Source organism: Carettochelys insculpta, chromosome 8 (genome assembly GCF_033958435.1).
Source record: "Carettochelys insculpta isolate YL-2023 chromosome 8, ASM3395843v1, whole genome shotgun sequence".
NCBI lineage: Eukaryota > Metazoa > Chordata > Testudines > Carettochelyidae > Carettochelys > Carettochelys insculpta.
In genome coordinates, this window is record NC_134144.1 from 10,618,763 (window position 1) to 10,632,273 (window position 13,511).

General features: G+C 41.9%; 1 protein-coding gene across 2 annotated transcripts in view; it reads left to right on the forward strand.

Moving 5' to 3' along the window:
- The first annotated feature begins 595 nt into the window (after positions 1–595).
- INO80D (INO80 complex subunit D) overlaps positions 596–13,511 on the forward strand; it is a 65,217-nt gene continuing 52,301 nt past the window's right edge. The window contains exons 1-2 of one of the 2 annotated variants that reach the window (XM_075001156.1): positions 596–747; positions 9,534–9,683. The gene's annotated coding sequence lies outside the window, so the exon portion shown is untranslated. The remainder of the gene's footprint in view (positions 748–9,533; positions 9,684–13,511) is intronic. The other variant, XM_075001157.1, reaches the window with a different exon arrangement.

The window sequence follows — 13,511 nt, forward strand, 5'->3', positions numbered from 1 at the left end:
ATTAATTTCTTTACAGACATCAATTTAAAAAAAATTCCCCCCAAAGAGAGAGAAAAGTTATCAACTTTGTTTTTATGGACTACACTCTAAACTTAATTAAAAACACTCACTCTTAATTAAGAACAAATAATCATTAACAAACTTACTAATAAGTGATTTCTTTTTGACCATTCTTCTTTTTAATTGTTTTCAAAGCATCTTCTCTGCTTATAAAGGAAAACATTTCTTAAGCCACCTGCAATTTTTTTTTTTAAGTCATACCAAGAGATAGTAATTTTTTTCCCCCTTGGATTTTTAAATTGACACTTTCTATAAAAATCCTCTGTACTTTCCCCCCCTCTACTACCTCCAAGATGGTAGGAAAGTTGTTGTTTTGGAGGGCAGAGGAGCTGCTCTCTGATGTTATGTCCTCTCAGTGCCTGTAGTGGTGCTGTAGGAGGCTGCTGGCTCTCTTCTTGAGCAGCCCCAGCAGCCCTGCCTTCTTTGCTGGAGAATATATTCAGGGATTCCCCTTAATAATCACCTACCCTCTGAGCACTTTGTACTTTTAAAATAATAAAGAGCCCCCGCAAAGCTTTTTCCCCCCTAAAAGCAGGATCTCCTCAGAGCCAGGGGGGCAGCAGCTGCTCAGCACAGAGCCCGAGCCTATTCCCGGTCCCTCTGCTGGGGAGGAAACTCTGATCTGTCAGCCCAGCAGAGGGAAAGGGGGGAGAGGCGAGAGAGGAGAAAAAAAAAGCAGCTGGAAAGGTAAGCCAGGCCCGGCCTGCATCCTCGGGCTCGCGTAGCGCGGCTGGCGGCGCGCGGGGGGGAGGGCGGGCGGCCGGGCGGGCTACGCGAGCCCGTGGATCCGGCGGAGTGCGCTAGGCCGCACTGGGGGGGGTGAGGGGTGTCGGAGGGATTTTTAAGGCTTTCGGGCGCCGGGGAGGCAGGAAGGAGACGGGGAGGGTGAAGCGGCCGCTGGCTCCCGGGGGACGGGAAGCGGCGCCTCAGCGGGTTTGAATGTAAGCTTAAGGGCGGCAAAGGGGGCGGTTAGGCCTCGGCCCGGCGCGGCCTAGCCGCTCCCCGCCCCCGCCGATCCCCCCGCTAGGGCCCCCAACTCCGGAGCACGGGCGGGCTCTCCCGGCCCGGAATGCCGCCCTGGGCTCCACGGGTTTGGGGTGGGGGGGTGTCGCCGAGGCCGGAGCAGGGGCTGGAGTCGCCCCCCCGCCAGGCGGACGGGGACGGGGGGGAGCGGAGTCCGGAGGGGAGGATTTCAGGGGCTCGTGAAATTACTGAAGTGATTTTAATGATCATTAGGGACGGAGAATGACAGCCCCCCTCCCCCCCTCGCAGCCTGGGCGGCAGGTCCCGCGGGGGGGGGGGGCGGAGGTGTGTACGGGGGGGGGCGGTCTAGCAGCCGGTGGCTTTTAAAGTTTAATGCAGGGCTCCCCCTTCCTAACCTGCCCATTTTATACGTGCTGCTCTTCATAAGTAAAACCACGGGGACACTATTCTCTTCTTTACTAAATGGGAGCAGGGCGTTATAGCCTTCCCCTCCCCACCCCCCGTGTCTCCCTCCTTTCTGTTTCATTATCGCCGCCTCGACCATGTGCATCTCAGTTTTGCTTTAAGTTGTTTATATTATAACTTTTTTTTTTTTTGGAGGGGGGGCTTGGTTTGTGGAAGGGGCAAAAGCTTTTGGGAGCTGCGGAGTTGTGAGGTGGACAGAGGATGGTCTCACTAAAAGTAGCCTTGCAACGTTTCACTTCAACTAGTTCTATAATTTCGGGTGTGAATAAATCTTTCCCTTCCTGTAGTGCTAAATTATGTACTCCTGCTAGGTCATTATGTCTTTCCAGAGAACTTCTGTGCCTTCTTGAGAGTCCTGCTGGTATTCCAAAAGCACATTGAAGTGCAGAGTTCTTGGTCTGACTCTAGATTTGTGAATGGGGTGTGTAAACCTCTCCGTATTTGAGAGTTGATCCTGCCGGCAATTATCTCTGGCAGTATTTGCTACCAGGAGTACTTTAAATAAGATCTGAGCTTGAGAGTTTTTGCAGGTTGGGCGCCTTGGTCAATTTTGTGTGAAAAGTATTTCTACAGACCACTCTTTGATAACAAGAAAAGACACTTCATATTCTAGAGTGTTTTAAAACTTGGATCATGATCCAATAATTTGAATCTGATAACCTGTGTGCAGGTCATTATGTGTGTATGGAATCTCACCCCCTACTTGCAGGATCAGGACCTGCTTTATCAGTCATTTATAATGGCAAGTAACAAATTTACTATGAGTAATTCTTCCTCAGGAACCTTCTTTAAAATCTTAATACATAAGACTGGAAAGGAAAGTGCATTTTTAATTTTTAGGGGAAAGTCAAATTGATAGCTATAATTGAGAACTGGATCCACTGTGAGACCTATACTTATCTCTTGCACAGCATGGGAGAAATTGTTCTGATTTTTAATAGCTATAGATACCAGCAATTTGTTCCAGTGCACTTTATTAATTGCTCTGTACAGATAACTTTGTAGCGTTTAGACAAGCAAAAGTATGCTTGACGTGACACCTGATGTTCCACTCGATGATTTCAGAAGAGCCGAATTATAGTTAGCCCTTATTTTGTTATGTAGCAACATGCAATAAATGTCTATGTTCCTCATGGTGAGCATTTCTTGAGAGTTGATTTGCCATTTGTTTGTTTTGTCTTGTAAATTTAGATCCGTATGTCTTACCCATGTATTACCCTCCACTGTATCAACAGTAATTCATGGTTGGATTTTGCTGGCAAAGTATTACACTATCTAACAATCCAATCTCCAGAGTGCTTGGAAAAACCATTGGGACACCTATGACTTTGCCAGAGCTGATTTATGGACTTCTGAGTGAAAGATACCAGTATGATTTTTATTTATACAAAGTTTCTACTTATTTTTATTCATGTTTTAGGAAAAATTATAGAAACTAACATTAGGAAAACACCCCAGAATTCTTTTGTATGTTTATCTGTAGATAGACCTATTTTTTTTGGCTGTGTGCAAAAAATGGAAAAATTCATGAAAACATGGGTTATAATCCCTCAGATGGTTACATGTCTTTACTTTTACACACTTTTTTGGTGTAAATTACCAAAGCTCCATTGTGGAGCTATGATACTTTACAGCAGCTGCGCTGTGAATACCCCCACTGACTTATTTTACACACTGTGAGTGGGTCCTATTGAAATCAGTGATGCTATTCAGAGTTTGTAAAGATAAGCTCACACACGTGCATCAGCATTGGGAATAAAAGTATTTGATTTTTTTGTTCAACTTTACACACAAGTGCATAATTGAATTATTTGATTAATGTATTTGCTCTTTCTGTGCAGGTGTAGAATAGTTGCTAGATAATAGTGTAGAATTTTTCTGAAGACAATTAGTTCACTTTCAAACTGTGGAGATTAAAGTTGTAAAGGAGGCCTTTTCAAGAGGGCATGTTCTGTGTTATCCAAGCTTTCTACTGTTTGTCCTTGACCTCTTTTCTCACTAGAGAGTAGTTTGTTTTGATATTCATATCGTACTGGCACAATAACTTTTTTTTATGTTATAATACCAAAAGATTTCATTTATTCCTTTTTTCCAAAGACCTTTTCTCTGCCAAAACAATCTGTTCTAGCAGAGTAGCATGTATAGTTCTTGATGTGGTTTTGGGTGGGCACAAGGCTTTGACTTTGTGGGTCTGACTGCAGGTTTGGGGCTTTTGCATTTATCTTTAAATGCTTATTTCTCTGTTAATGATAATTCAAAAGACATAGATCCCGATCTTGCAATCCTCACTGCCGTGAAAAATTGCGTTGAAGTCAGTGGGAATATTTCCTTGAGTAAGTTTTGCAATATCAAGCTATTTTTGCTGTACATCTCTCTCATTTAAAAATCCTTTGCAGTTTAACCTCACTATTTCTCCATCTTAAATGATTACGCAAATATTAAATAACAGTGTCTGTGCTGACTTTTTAGTAAAATGGATCATCTAGAATTTAAAATCACTACTTCTGTGCACTTTCCAAAGGATGCTAAATGGAAGAGTCAGTTCAGTTTTGTATCAATAAAAGTTAGTTTCTAAATAGCTCCATTTGTTGCTGCAAGTTGTAATCGAAGCATTGACTATTATTAAACAGAGTAACACTTCTATTACATTTTAGTGTATTTTGAAATGTAATTCTGTTGATCAGTACTGAGCATAAAGTACTACATTCTTACTTAAATATTTTGATTCCATAACCACTTTCTGTAGGCTTGGATGCTTAACAGTTCTGAGAAGACAGAATCAGGACAAGGTTGTCACTGCTAGCTTCCTAAGTAGATTTTAATATATGGAAAAAATAGTCAAATATAGAAAGCTTTTCTCCTAATTTTCGTGACTGAATGAAAATGTTTCTAAAATCTGACTATGCAAGACTATAGGGCTGTAACAGAGGACTTGAATCACTTTGTTTCCTAAAATAACATGCAGCATCAAATGCTTTTTTTTTCTTAAATCCTGACAGTTTTAGCCAATACATTTTATATTAGTGACAATTCAATAATACAAGGTAGTGAGTGTGTATGTATGTGTCTGTTTGGTCAGTCACTGTTTTATCCCAATGAGCCTTGATCCTGCAAATGGACTATGAGTAACCACTGATTCTCACATGGAGCAATTTGGCTTTTGGTGTAGGGCTCTTCAAAGGTGTCTCAGAGCAGGGCCATGGATGTTCCAATTACATTTTGTTAACTCTTGTAGCTTACTATTTATTTATTCCCTCCATGCTGCTGTAAGTCTCTTCTGTCAGAAGACAGAAAATAGTTCTGGCAGCCTCCTTGAGTCTTTTTTTTAAATTTTGTTCAGTTGTTTCCAGAATCGTACATTAGGTTTTGTGACTGAATGTAATAGTGACCGGAGCTGCTAAACAGAACTAAACTAATGATTAGATCATAGTATATGACTACAGGGTTGTAGCATTATGATACTGAAGATGAAAATGAGGTGTGGCGTGACATACCTTTGTAGAATAGAAACCTAAGGAAAGATTTAAATGGTGCAACAGTGGTAATATGAAATAGAATATATCAGCTCTGTCAGGCGGTAGAATAGTTTCTGTCAGTAACAACTGGAAGTTATTCCTATATAATAGCTCTCAAATGGCTGGGTTGTGTGATGAGTTGGGTGGTCTCAGTCCGCTCCTAGGTAGGATCAGATCCACGTCACGCAGGCTGCCAACATAGCTATGCTCGTTGGCAGTCTCATTAGGGAAGATGAAGATATTATCATTGTGAAAACTGAACATCTTGTACCTAGGGGTGGGCTTTCTAGGTCAGGACTGAGGAGCGTTCTTGAAGGTAGTCCAACTACTAGCCATGCTGTATTTTTCTGAATGTAAATAAATGACTTCTGTCTGCCCGGCCATCAAACTCGCACATGTTGCAAACTCGTATATAGAAAATGCATGTGTGTCTCATGTCATGGGTACACATGAACAAGTATCGTAACGCTGACTCCACACTAAAGACTTAAAAATACAAAACAACCAAACTGAAGACACATCTGTAATAATGAGAAGTGTTTGGAAGCTATGATGAGACTGTTTAAACTTAATCCTCATAATTATACATCTTTTTGCCCCAGACAGATAACTGCAATCCAATTTACAATGCACTGGAGGATTCCATTCCCTAAAAGTGCCTCATGCACATAGAAATGTCTAGCTCCAAGCATACGTTTTAAAATGTAACTAATCTATGTGCATTAAAGTATTATTAAAATATTTGTAGTACAGGCATCTTGAAATTGAGTGTATTTTTCATGTGTTCTAACTGCAATGTCCAATACACTTTCCGTTTGCCACGTGGTGAACTGAACACTGTGGTGTGCCGAAAGGCGGCTCCTTAGATCTGTGCACAGGGCATGCCTGCCCCATGCACATGTCCCACCACTTTGTGGGACAAGCATGTGGTGGCAGTGGCTTCTCTTGCAGCTCCCAATCCGGAGCCATGGCTGGCTGCGGCTCGCGGTGCAGCTCCAGGCGTGGCTCATGGTGCAGCTCCAGCTCTGCAACAGCAGCTCTTGTGAGTCACCGGCAGTTTGCACGGGGGGAGGCGTCTAGTGGGGGAAGAGAGGCTGTGGTGATCCTTAAATTTCTATTGGACACCATGGTGCTAGAATCCGTCTGTGATCTGGCCACCAATTTGCATTCTAAGGTAGCGCACACAGCGCATAGCAAGAGTCTACATAAAATAACACTGGCGTCCGACATCCAGTATATAATCTCTACAGTTTGCTAGGGGATCATGCCCAGAGGGGGGCTTTGTGTTCAGAGATGCCTCACAACATCCTCCCTCATGATGCTGAGTTGGTGCTCACATTCACCTCATAATATTTACCAGAGAAACAGGTTTTCCTGAATGAGATGGTCCTGGATTTGAAGTGTTACTGTATTTTAGTAGCATAAAGTGAGTGAGGTACTATTGTTTACTGGACCAACTTCTGTTGGAGAGAAAGGGAGGTTTTTGAGCTACACAGAGCACTTTTTCACATGACACTGCAAACACCTGTTTTTCTGGGTCCTCTTGTGTGTTTTTTCCCTGTTGTCCCTGCCTAATACTAAACCTCACTTCTTTAAAATGGTCTCTCAGTATATAGTCCATGCTTCTAAAAGGTGACTTCTGGTTTTCATACACAGATCTGTTTTTTAAGTAGCAGTTTTTGGGCACACGTGGGATAACTGCAGGCATGTATTCAGAAAGGAGTTAAAGTTGTACGAAGACTCAGTCTCTAACATAGGCACAAAGGTTACAAATAAAATTTCAGAAAGCTTTTTCCCCAGATACTTTTGGTGCAAAGTACAGCAGGTTAAGCACTTGGCTTTCCTGAGGAACTCTGCATTTGATGATTTTCATCCGTTACTGAATTTCGTGGAGTGAGCGGGAGAATAATTTCTCCCCAATCCACTATGTAATAAATGTGGTTTCATTTCTTTCCAGATAAGCTACTTGTGCTCATTGCAGTAGTTGCTTTACTTGCTTATTTAGTGGCAAGAAATATTCTGTAAAAAAGATCTGTAGAATACACATTCAGGTCAAGAGGGGAAAAAATAACGTTCTTCCAATCTGTGTATGCTATGGTAGTAAAAAAGAAAAAGCTTCGTTAGATTGAAGGTGCCATTTTGTTCACATTGGCCCTTTTCTGCAAAGGATAGCTCAGTAGTTAAAGAATTGGCCTTGTAAATCCAGGGTTGTGAGCTCAATCCTTGAGGGGACCTTAGATTTAAGGTGGCAGGTTTTAAAAATAAATAAATAAATAAAAATCTGTCAGGGATGGTCATAGGTCCTGCTGTGAGTGCAGCGGACTAGACTCAGTGATCACTCAAGGTCCTTTCAGCTCTATGAGTTATGTATAGCTCCATGTTTCATTGTTTCTTAGACTCACATGGGCAGATTTCTGTAAGGGCACAGGGGTCTGCTCTGAAGATCCAATGACAGAATTAAGACTGTAGGCAGTTTTATGCAATGGATAGAGTTCTTTAGCTTTATTTTTGTTACTGTGAGGCAAGTGATGACTTCCTATCAGACAGAATGTTTAGCAAGGTGCTGTTTACAAGAGTTTGTCTTGGTGCATACACACAGAATGCAATGATTACTTATTCAGTGATTGCTGTAGACTGTCACATATGTGGACTGACATATTAGTAAGAGCAGGAGTCAGGACTAGTAGGTGAGCAGGCTTACAGTTTGGGGAACAAAGCCAAGTGTGAGCACCACAGTCGACTGCCATTAATCAGAGCCAGGGATCAAGTTAGAATTTGAACTCGGAATTGAAGCTGAGGGTCAGAGCCAATGTTCCCTTTTTTTTCCCATCCATGTGCAAAATAAATTTTTGTTATGCACCAAGGTATGTGCAGATGTGCACTACCAAAAGATACACCAGGTGGAGGCTGTGGGCACTCTGGTAATCAGCTAGGTGGCATTTGTATCTTTTCTGGGCAGCCACCCATGTGCTCAGCTTCCAGGGAACACTGGTCGGAGTGGAGGTTAGATGCTAACTACGTTAGAGCATTGGCCTTGTAAACCCAGGGTTGCGAGCGCAATCCTTGAGGGGGCCTTTTAAGGACCAGGGGCATGTTAAATTAAAGAAAATAATCTGTCAGGGCTGGTGGTAGGTCCTGCTGTGAGTGCAGGGGACTGGACTTGATAACCTCTCAAGGTCCCTTCCAGCTCTATGAGAGATGTTTGTATAAAAGTCAGAATAAGCCAGGGTTAGGGACAGAGATCAGCATCAGGACTGGTAATTGATAATTGGAAGCAAGGTATAAGACTAGGAACTGGGGAGAAACAAGGATCAAGCACAGAGCAGGACCACAATAGGAACAGGAGCAAAAAAGCCAGGGGTGTGAGGCAGGAACTAAGAACAGAGCAGGAATCGGGAGCAGATTTACATGCAAGCTGTGTCTACGCTAGCTTTTTATTTATTTATTTATTTTTGGAAAAGACAGTCCATTTTTGAGAGACCCTGCAGAGCATCTACACACAAAATGCACTTTGTTGATCTGGAAGCAGATCAGAGGTTTTTTTCCAGTAATTTCTCCTCGGTGCTGCATCGGTTCCTCTCTTCACTTGAATGTCGTGTAGTGATATTCTGAATTTTTTGGATATACAAAGGTGGTTGATCTGGTTCTCTGTAAAGTGATCTGGAGAGACCCATGTTGCTTTGTGAATTCTTTTGTGAGGCAACACACTGCCTCTGATGACAAGGTTGTTAGGGTCACAGATGTCTGAAAATGGAGTATGGTTTGCATTCATCTCTCACAATCCATGGGTGCCCATTGCTCTTTATAGCCGGTGTTGTCCACTCCAGTTTTCTCATTGAAGTCTCCCATCATGATGTTTACTTCAAACAGTAGTCAGGTCATAAAAGGGGCAGGTTGGAAAGAAGGCATTAACAAATGAAAAGGAGAAGAAAACAATGGGTGTGGTTAGTGGGAGACATTTGTGATTGAGACAGAAGGTGCTAAGATGGGTGTAAGTAGCAAGGAGGGCAGCAGTGTTAGCAGTGAAGTTTCTGTCGCAGTCTCTTTCTCACGTGCACACACACACGAGGGTTGTCAAGTGATTTTAAAAAATAGTCACGATTAATCGCTGTTAAACAATAGATGATAGAATAATGTTAAATAATAGAATACCATTTATTTAAATATTTTGGATTGTTTCCATATATTTTCATATATATGGATTTCAGTAATAACACAATGCAAAGTGTACAGTGCTCACTTAATATTTATTTTGATTACAAATATTTTGCTCTCTGAAAAACAAAAGAGATAGTATTTTTCAGTTCATGTAGCACAAATACTGCAATGCAGTTTCTTTATAATGAAAGTTGAACTTACAAATGTAGAATTATGTACAAAGAGAACTGGATTCATAAATGAAACAATGTAAAATTTTAGAGCCTGTGAGTCCACTCAGTCCTAGTTATTGTTTCACCAGTTGTTTGTTTACATTTGCAAAAGGTAATGCTTCCTGCTTCTTATTTACAGCGTGACATGAAATATGTCTATTCATGCTTCAAGCACCTTTCCAGAGGGCATGCGTCCATACTGATGAGTTCTGCTCGATAATGATGCAAGCCAGTGTGGACCAACCAATGTTTATTTTCATCATCTGAGTGAGAAGTCACCGATTAGAAGGTTGAATTTTTATTTACTTATTTATGGTGGTTCAGAGTCTCTTGTTTAAGCGATGGAGTGGTGCTCTTTTAAAACTTTTGACAGCATCCCTCCATACCTCATTCTCCTCAGATTTTGGATGGCACTTCAGATTTTTAGACCTTGGGTTGAATGCTATAGTTATTTTTAGAAATTTCATATTGGTACACTTGTGTTTTGTCAAATTTGCAGTGAGAAATTGTTCTTAAAACAAACATGATGTGCTGGTCCATTATCTGAGACTGCTATAACATGAAATAAAATGGCAAAAAGTGGGTAAAACAGAGAAGGAACCATACCGTTTTCCTGCAGTGATTTCTCACGCATTTGACTATGGCATTATTTTAATATGCATCATCAGTCTGGAAGCATGTCCTCTGGAATAGTAGCTGAAGCACTAAACAAATCCAATTCATCCAGTCTTCCAGCATGTTATATTTTTGAGATCTTCCATAATTTTTTGTTCCTTCCTAAGTGGATTTGTCCTTATTGAATTTCATTGTATTTATCTCAGCCATTTCTCCACTTTGTCCAGATAATTTTGATTTTTTTTTTTGTTCATTCTGTCTTCCAAAGCATTTGTAACCCTTACCAGCTTAGCATCGTCCACAACCTCTATAAGTGTACTCCCATGCCATTATCTAAATCTTTTATGAGGATATGGAACAGAACTGGTCCCAGAACTGATTGCTGCAGAATCCCACGTGCTATGCCCTTCCAGCCAGACTGTGAACCACTGATAACCATTCACGGAGAGTAATTCTCTAACTAGTAATGTGCCCACCTAATGGTAGCTCCATCTAGGTTGTATTTCTCTGGTTTGTTGATGAAGTCAAGGAAAACTGTATCAAATGCTTACTAAAATCTAAATATACCTCATCTAGTGCTTCCCCCCTTATCCACACAGCTTGTTATTCTATCAAAGAAAGCTATCAAATTGGTTTGGCAAGATTTCTTTTTGACATATCCATGCTGAGTGTTACTTATCACTTGATTATCTTCTAGATGTTTGCAAATGGATTCCTTAACTATTGGCTCCATTATCTTTCCTGTTACAGAAGTTAAGGTGACGGTCTGTAATTTCTTGGGTTCCCCTTGATATTTTATAGATGAGCATGATATTTGGTCTCTTCTAGTCTTCTGGAAAGTCTCTTGTCATATATGTCTTTTCAACCGTGAGTCTTCAAGGATGCATTTTATCAGGCCCTGGTGACTAAAGACTTCTAATGTGCCTAAGTAATTTTTCACTTGTTCTTTCCCTATATTAGCTTCTAAACTTACCCCATTTTCACCGGCATTCACTGTGTTAGCTGTCCAGTCACCAGCAACCTTCTTAGAGGAAACCAAAACAAAGACGTCATTAAGAACCTCTACCATTTCCACATTATCTGTTATTGCTTCTCCCTATTTATTGAGTAATGGGCTTACCATATCCTTGGTCTTCCTCTTGCTTCTAATGTATTTGTAGAGCATTTTCTTGTTACCCTTTGTGTCTAGCTAGAGTAAGCTCATTTTGTGCCTTACCTTTCTAATTTTGCCCCTACATACTTGTGCTGTTGATATTCATCCTTTGTAATTTCACCTAGTTTCCACTTTTTATAGGACTTTGTGTGTGTGTTTTAGATTACTCAAGATCTCCTGGCTAAATGAGGGTGGTCTCTTACCATACTGCCTGTCTTTCCTACATAGTGGAATAGTTTGCTCTTGCACCCTTAAATAATGTCTCTTTGGAAAAACTTCCAGCTGTCAACAATAGTTTTTCCTTGTAGATTTGCTTCCCATGAGATCTTACCCACCAGCTCCCTGAGTTTGCTAATGTCTGCCTTCCTGAAATCCATTATCTTTATTTTGCTGTTTTCTCTCCTATCGTTTCTTAGGATCATGAAGTCTAGCATTTCGTCGAGGATTGCGCCTAAGCTGCCTTCCACTTTCAAATTCTCTAGCAGTTGCTCCCTGTTTGTCAGGATCAAATCTAGAACAGTCTCTCCTCTGGAATCATTCCCCACCTTTGGCCATGACATATTGTGTCTAATACATTCTAAGAACTTGTTCAATAATCTATGCCCTGCTATGTTTTTTGTTTTGTTTTGTTTTGTTTTGTTCCTTCCTCCCCCCCCCCCCCCCAATAGATGTCTGGATAGTTTGAAGTCCCCCCATCACCACCAAGCCCTGTACTTAAGGGCTCCAGCTATAGTAGTGACTTTTGCTGACAAAACTGGTAGAACGTCCACGCGCCAAATGCCTTTTGTCAACAGGTTCTGTCAACAAAAAAGCTGTGTCGATGCTCTGAGGGGGCTTTCTCAACAGACAGGGCATCCAGGACAATGGGCAACCATGTCTGCCTTGTTTCCGGGTGCCTGTTTTGTTGAGAGAGCAGCTGGACAGTCTGTCCACTCTGTCAGTTGAGCAGGGCACTTGTCCGATTGGCTTGCCACACTCTGATAGATGTTTTGTTGGGAAACCTCTCCCAACAGTGACTTCTATGGGCAGATTGCTGTAGTGTAATCATAGGCAAGATTTTGATTTTGTTAGTTATTTAAAGAAAGTCTCATCCACCTCTTTTTCCTGGTTAGGTGATCTTAAACAGATCCTACTATGACATCTCCCTTATTTTTTTTACCTGTTTTATCCTTACTCAGAGACTTTTTAACATGTTTTTCTCATATTTCCATCTCAATTTCAGACCGCATGTGTACATTTTTAATACACAGGCAATAACTCCGCCATTTTTTTCCCTGCCTGTGCTTCTTGAGCAAGCTTACCCTCTATACCAATATTCCAGTCATGCATATTATCTCACCAGTCTCTGTGGTGCCAACTGTGTCATTGCTGTGTTCACTTACAAGCATTATGAGTTCATCCTGCTTATTCTCAATGCTTATCGTATTTGTGTGCAGGCATTTAAGATATTAATTTGATTTCCCTCCCCAATTTCTGTCTTGTCTCTCTGTGATCCCTGCTATTACATCCCATGCTGCCCCCAATTTCTGACCCTTTTCCCAGGTCTCCGTGTCTGTGACTTACCTGTGAGCTTCAGTAATCTCCTTGTTTCAAACCTAGTTTAAAGTCCTTCATACTAGGTTAGACAATCTGTGTCCAGATATGTTGTTGCCATTCTTTGAAAAGCAGACCCATTTTTGTTCTTCCTGAAACAGCTGTCCCTGGTCAAGGAAGCCAAAGCCCCCTGATGGCACTGTCTTTGCAGCTGAGCATTCACCTCCAGAATGCATCTGTCTTTGTCTCTGCCTTGGCTTCTACTCTTGACTGTAGGGATCAAAAAGAACACAACCTATGTGCCAAACTCCCAGAGCCCCGTAGTCACATCTGATATGCAGAAGGTTCTATCTCACGGTATCATTAGTGCCCACATGGGTGAGTAGCACAGAGTAGTAGTCAGAGGGTTGGATGATCCTAACAATCTCCCTTCCATAATGACTCAAATATGGGCCCCTGGCAGACAGCATACCTCCTGGGATGTCAGTCAGGGTGACAGATGAGTGCTTCTGTCCCCCTCAGAAGAGTCTCCAACCATCACTACCCTGCATTTCCTCCTCGCAGTGGTGGCTGCAAACTTCCCAGCCTTGGGGGTACATGACTTCTCCTCCTTATGGGGTGATTCTAGCTGCCACAGCAGCATAATGGTTCACCACCACCCTCGGGCATAGGAGCACAGCCTGATACCAAAGGTAACCAGCATCCAGAATCATCCCTTTTCTCTTCCCCCAGTGGTGTGTCAGCAGTCTGCTGTAGCTGGATCTCTTCCTCAGCCTTGGGTGTCTCCCCATGAATACTCTCAAGGAATTCCTCATG